This window comes from Nicotiana attenuata, unplaced genomic scaffold, assembly GCF_001879085.1.
Source record: "Nicotiana attenuata strain UT unplaced genomic scaffold, NIATTr2, whole genome shotgun sequence".
Taxonomy (NCBI): Eukaryota; Viridiplantae; Streptophyta; class Magnoliopsida; order Solanales; family Solanaceae; genus Nicotiana; species Nicotiana attenuata.
This window is the reverse complement of record NW_017671340.1, coordinates 80227-87426: the sequence shown is the minus strand read 5'-3', so window position 1 is coordinate 87426 and position 7200 is coordinate 80227. Positions and strand designations below refer to the sequence as shown.

Sequence of the window (7200 nt, the reverse complement as noted above, 5' to 3'; positions counted from 1 at the left end):
CAATTTTGTTGCATGTTTAATTGTTTAGGAAATTATTGCTTCTTATGTTTAATTGAAGTGTTTTGTTAATTAGGGCCTAGTTGATTTGGTGTAGCTGGCAGTGGGCCTAGGGGCAATAAGATATAGGTCCAAGTCTGTTAGTTGACCTGGTTGAACTTAGGTCCCATTTTGAGTACATTTTAAGTAAAAAATGAAGAAATATATTAAATTAGGAGAGTTAAGTAATAAACTGATAATTAATAGGGGGTCTAATGGGTACTTGAGGGAATTAACTTAGGGAGTCTTTTAGTTAACTACCAGAAAACTTTTAGGAAAGAACCTATAGGGACTATGTAGCAAATAAAAAGGGAAAAGAGGCCAAGTATAAAGGATTTCAAGAGTAAATAGAAGAGATAAGAGGGATAAAAAGAAAGAAAAGATGTAGAAGGAGCCCTAAGAATTGATTTATAAGAGGAGCTGTACTCCTCACTTTTTCATCCATCAGCAGATGAAAACATAGAGCAACAACCATAATACCTAAGAAAAATCTGAAAAAACTTACTGAGCTTTTAAAACCATAGGAAGATCTAGGTTCTAGAGGAATCTCTAAAACTATTTCAACTTCTTTGGATGTTTAAAGGTTGAGTGTGCGGTTTCTGGGTTTTTAGAAAAGCTGGTTTGATCAATTGTTGTTGATTTTGCTGTTTCTTCTGTTGCTGAGCTCCAACTAGTAGATCTCTGGCCTTTATTTTGCTATTTAAAGCTGTATTGTGTCAAAACTAGGTACACACCAAAGATCTGTATCCCTACTGGTTGGAATGATCTAATGAATTGGTTTATGATTGAATGTCTTATGACTTTATGCTTGTTTTATGACTACATGGTTTGGTAATTATTTTTGAAATATGCTGATTCCAGACAACATGAAATTCAGCTTGATAAATTTACCTATTTTTTAATGTCTGACTCAGCTGTACTTGATATTAATTTACTGATTGTTTGAACTAGCATACATGAATAAGAAGCCATGATGTATTGAATGATTGAATATAAGTTTATGAGCATGTCAACTATCAGCATAGTATGAATAACCTCAGCGATTTACAACTGTGAACAGAGGTTTATGCTTGGAATCTAGTCTGTACTAGTAATTACCTTTCAATTGCCAAAATGTGGCTATTATTGTAATGAATTCGGATGTAGGACAACGCTATAATGCTAACTTTGTAATTATTTATAAATTAGCCTGATTTTCATTTATTTGGCTATGTATGCAATCTCGCTTATGAATTGATGTTGTGTAATTTGTTCATGAATGAGATGAGCCTTATCTTCACCAGACCGCTGGGCTTGATGCTCTGATCCGATCATAGAGGCAACGAAGTCTCCAACTCCGAAATTCCATGGCCAAGCGGGTTTGAAATGGCCCAACCTCGTGAGCCCAATAGATATGGGCCCTTCCTAAATCCCATGTTAGCCTAACTGATCCACTTGGTAATTTTTAGCATGTAACCCAATAATTTGTTATGCTTTGTAAACCAAATTGATTTGTAATCAACTGTTAGATCCTTCACTGATTATGATCAATTCCATGCACTGAGTGGGTCATTGGGTTTCTTACAAATAAAAGAATAGTTTCGAGCCTTAAAGACTTCAATTTATTTTAGTCGGACATAGGCGATTAATCTACTTTGTGACGAAACATTTAAATCAATTCAATTTGTAATTTCTTAGGCAATCGTAAGAACAAAATTTTTAACAATTAATTAAGATGCAACACATTTATTCTTATGAACGATTTAGTAATCAAATCCATACCTATCCACAAATCGTATCGATAATTCATGCCCTCACAACAATCTCAAACTTAGAAAATAAGTACTTATTAATACCATTAGATGCTTTAGGCGCGATTAGTATAATGATTATCACAGTTGTGGGTTCGGGTCCCGTGGCTCAACTGTGATGCATAACTCCAAAGTTCAAGTGTGCATTTGTGTGACTTGACATCTCAACTTCAAATAATAATAATAAACATGTTGTAAATCAAGGGTGCATTTCACGTGGCGCAATTAGCAATTTGTATAAAATAACAAGTGTGCAAAATCGCGACTTGCCTAAATAAATTTTATAATTGTTTAATATATAAAATCAAAAATAGTAAATGGTCAAATACACATGTTTTAAAACATGTAATATTACAAGATAATTAAGCTGAGTATAATTCGTTAAGAACCATGCTAAAACTACAGAATGTAGAAGTATCTTACACCTTTCTTCCGAGTTTACGAAATTCATTATCCGATCTTTTGTATTTTGCGAATCGTAGTGTAGAACAAAATTTTCCTTGAATTGGGATTTATGTAAGGAACACCACAAATAATTTTAAGTAGAGACTCTTAAAATTTAATTAAATCAATCCCTTTTTAATAATGTCACTTAAATTGAAAAAAATGCCTTTCTTTCGACAATTCCACGAAAAAAGGAGGTGTGATAGCTCTGGCGACTCTGCTAGAGATCGAATCCAGAATCTCTGGTTCAGGGTTCAGAATTCGAGCTTAGAATACTTTTATACTTGGCTTATTGTGATTTTATGATACTACATGTTTGGGGCTAGTGTACTAATTGCTGCTCATTTACCGCTTAGACACTGTGTGAACTGTATATATGAACTATAACGCCACCCTTCTTCTCTATGAGTCTTCTATATCTACTGGAAGCGCATGTACATGTAGCTATTTTTTGTTAGAAGTCACACTCATAAATTTAGAATGAAGAACGGAATAGTTGCAAAGCTGGTGAAGCTTCTGTATTTCCGCTACGCTGCTCCCCTCGGCTCGAATTGTCCACTAGGGTAAGCCAGGTCTAGAACTTCATATCCTTTAAGATATAACCCTAGAAGAACATAGTTTCATGCCAGATCCTCAGTAGGTATGCTTGTTTGCATCACATGCATTTGACTTTAGGGACTCAACACATGGGTTGGGTCCGTCTAGGACACGTGTACCCAAAATTAAAAGATCATCCTGCTATATCTTACGTGCTACATGTGCATTTGTTTGATTCTATTTGCATGTTGACTGGCTTCTAGAATAGGGAACAGAAATTGAGAAAAACGAAGATAGAAAAAAGTTAGAGAATGGAGTTCACATGGTTCTTGTAAATTTTGATATTTGAAAAGTCCTCAAAACCCTGCCAATTTTTATCCAGACGGTTGTTGCGAAATGAAACTTGAATTTTCCAAAATGTTCCTCCCTGTTTTGAAGAAATTCACAGGACTACGCAGGCCTAATTCTCACAATTGTGAGGTACATAGGTAACCTTCATAAGGTTCTGCCCCACTTTTGCAAAAATATACCAAAATGAGAATATGGCAAAAAAAAATGGAGTCATGTCATACCCTTTTCATACCGCGAGCCATTCTTGTTGTGATGACCTCAATGCATTCTCCCAAGACGTCGGAAGGCTGCTTTTTCAAGAATATCCATAACTCAACCTGCGTCAGTCTCCCCCCTCCCCCCCTCCCATAACCACACCATTTATGCAGACATAACCCTAAAAATATTTCTCAAGTGTTAAAGGGTCATATTTACGAAAACAACCCCTTTTTGTCACTGTTTTCATTAAAATGAATTTTTCAAAAATTAATCACCCCTTTTGTTTTTGAAAATAGTGTCGGTTTTTACCCCTTTTGTCATAATTTGTGTGAAGAATGAGCACCATTCACAGTTTTCCATTTCGGGTTGTAGATGAGGTTCCCTTGAGACTGCAGATATGGTGGGATGACTTGGGAAAAGAAGGGCAAGGTTCGATGACCGAGATCTCACTAGTTTATTGATGATTAAGCCCGGGGTGATTTGATAGAGGCCCTGATACCCTTTTAACAGAGGCCGGGGATCTGCCTTTCAAGAGGAAATGGTTCGCCCGATCTGGCATAAGTGTAGGTTTTAGGAGCCTCACACCCAGGTGCAAGATTTATCAACAGGGAACGTAGAATCAGGCTACACTACATGGTATGGCAAAAAGGTATCGGTAAATGAGGAGCTGGAGAGGCCCGCCAAAAGGTTGTATGTCTAGCAATTTACGAATGGGGCAAAAGAACAAGCCTAGACATCCAAAGAAGAAGAATATCGGGACACCATTAGCAAGTTTAAAGAGCAATTGAGAGTCCTTAGCTTTGAAAAGAAATTGCAAGATAACGAGGAAAGAGGTGAGAGGTTGTTTTGAAAAATCAAAGCCCTTCGAGCTCAACTACACGAAATCAAAAGAGCATCAGAATACCAGTGAGGAGCGAAAGGGATCAAAAAATTTTTGTCAACTTGAATTTTTGTCAACTTGAGTTAGAAGATATTTGATCATGTGGCTGTTTTAACAAAAATTGAGAAAGAACTAGGAAGAGCTCGAGAAATGATAGTCCAATTAGGGGAGGACCTCAAGAACCATCTAAGATTGGCCGATCAAGCAAAACAAAACCATGAAGAAGAAGTTGCTGGCTTAAGGAAAGTGTTGAGCGTCATCGAAAATGAAATAGGTTGACAAGTTGAAGATTTTACGGCAGAAAGGAAACACTGTTACAACTTGCTGAACGAGCTGGAGAGGAATGTGATAAACTTAAAGAATCAGAGGGATCAAGCACAATAGTTGGTGGAAGACCGAGAACATCAGATCAGATAGATGCACCGGGACCAGAGAATCACAAAGTTCAAAATTCAGTAAATAGTTGACTACACTACCAAGAAATGCAATGACTGTGAGAAGATGATTAAGGCTATGTTCTTTGCCACTATGTTGAATTTTCCTTGATAGGTCATGGCTTATTTGGAGGTTCTTTATAATGAGATCGGGAGCAGGCCCGAGCAGTAACTACCGGATGTCACCCAAGACATTGACTGTAGCTTTTTTATGAGTCTAGATTTTGTTTTTGTTACATCCCATATATTCGTACGTGAAAGTACGCCATAAATAAATTAATCTAAAAAATGAGATGTTACATCCTGCATTTTTATACGTTGAAGTTTTATCGTAAGTTAATCGATGTAAGTTCAGGAATGAGATTTATTTTGGGATTATAAGTACTAAGCTATTTCAAACAAGTGATAAGTTAATTCGTGAAGGTGAGGGAGTAAGCGAATCGAAGAAAATGAATTTCGTCAAAGTTTGTCATCTTGGGATAAAATACGGCCCGAGCTAAAATACCCGATATTTATGGACTAGTGCCATAAAGGGTACTACATGACCATGATAGCAAGGTATATAAAGTGTCGCACCCCCTTTTTTCCCTCCTCGAGGCGGGAGAATCAGGTTTATGACATTTTGGGTATGGGGCAACTCGTTCCTTTTGGGAACTGGGTTTTGCATTTTTGGAGAGTCGCCACCTAATGATCTATGGTGTATTAGGACACCTTACAAGATTCAACTACAACTACGCTTTTGATAACCAGAGATAGGGTAAGGGCTTTGAAATTATCCCAAGGGGAAGGTGTTAGGCACCCCTTAGGATCCACTAGTGTGGTTCCCGGCCAGATAGTTTTTGTGAATTTGGTGCAATTAACAAGTAAACAAATAAGGCTCAAGTAAGAGGGGATTTTAATACACAAATGCTTGGAAATAAACAAAGTATGGAAAAGTAATTATTAAAAGGCTGATTTTTGAAAAGAAATCAAAATATTTTTTAAGACAAAGAAAGAAAGGGAAAGGGGGTCCTAGGTTTAATCATAATATGGATCACATCAATGCAATACCCGGTAATCACTCCTCAAAAGAGGGGCTACACATGGTATTAGCGCACCGGTCATCATATCCATATCTACCCTTCCCACCCGTTAAGGTATTAAAGCGCAGATTGGTCTCGATCGCTATTGCATGCTATTACCCGTCCCATTCCTATCAGTCCCGGAGGTACTTAGGACTACTAATCCTAAAAGGGAGGGATATTGGGCTGACTTGAAGTTTCAAAGGTAAAAATCTAAGGTGACATACAAAACATATAAAAGACTGTACATTCAAGGGGGAAGCACATAAGCACATAAGGCTCAAATATACCTCCTCAAACAAAATAATCCAATAGCATGACTTAAACAAACAAGTAAGGTCTGATTCTAAAAATACTTGAGGGAAGAGATCATGGTTGTTACAGCAGGCTTGGTCTATTACACGACTCAGTTAGGAAGCACGAATCAGGCCTGCCAACTGGTTGTAGCACTTAAACAAATAAAGGAAGCGAGTTTAGTTTTTATTATTATTACTGCCTAAGGCTTGCCTAAGTGTTTAGGGAAACTCTTAGGGACATGCATCTATTGCTGATTCTGAGCGTGGTCACAGCTTAAAACGAATGATTTGAAATCCTATAGGCATGCATTGCTAAATCGTGTTAACAAGGAGAGATTAAGCTACTTAAGCACTGGTTTAGAATAGACCGACTTTAAAAATTAGACTAGTTTCAATTTCCTCAGGCGATGGTATCTACTGTTGCTGATTTTCAACCTTATGGTCATGATATCTAACATTGAGTGTGAATAGAAACGAACCAGATTTTTGTTTACTTAGTTTGGGAATCCCTATAGGCATGATTTCTACGAAGGGGTACTGATTTTAATAACATCTGATTTTAACCATTTAGATCCTAATAACATGGTATCTAAAATGCAGCAGTAAACATAACAACAGATCCTATAGACATGATTTCTATTGTGCAGAATTAAACATGCAGAATCTCAAGTCCTATAAGCATGATATCTAAATTGCAGAATTACACATGCAAATCCTATAGACATGGTATCTAAATGCAATTTGGGTATGCAGAATTAAAAGTAGTCCTATAGGCATATTTTCTACCCTTGACATGCATAATTACCCATCTTTTTTCACTAGCCAACCCCGCTGTTTATTACAAATTATTACAAACCGGAAATACTGAATTACATCAGAACAATACATAAAAGATACATCCAGAGGAAGCCTGATTCTTGGTTCCTCCCCGAGCTATGGAATAAACTGCCTTAAGATGCCATTGCTTCAAAGCCTTTCTCAGACTTGAGTGTGTCAAAGTTCCCTAAGGGTCTCAAAAGGACCCCGGGCAGTGCTCACACCTAAGTTACATTAACCAGAATAAAGATGTGTGCAGTGTGGAAATGCCAGCCCTTGTGTGTCCAAGTTAAGAGGGAGCTTATGGGTCCTAAGACAAGGCTCACATAAGGGGGCCAGACCTTAAGTTCTAAGAAG

General features: G+C 37.2%; 1 long non-coding RNA gene across 1 annotated transcript; it reads left to right on the top strand.

Annotated features, from left to right (window-relative positions):
- Positions 1–386: 386 nt before the first annotated feature.
- Positions 387–1556, top strand: LOC109207666. The gene is made up of 2 exons (XR_002065044.1): positions 387–762; positions 1320–1556. It is a non-coding gene; the product is annotated as an uncharacterized LOC109207666 (long non-coding RNA).
- Positions 1557–7200: the final 5644 nt, after the last annotated feature.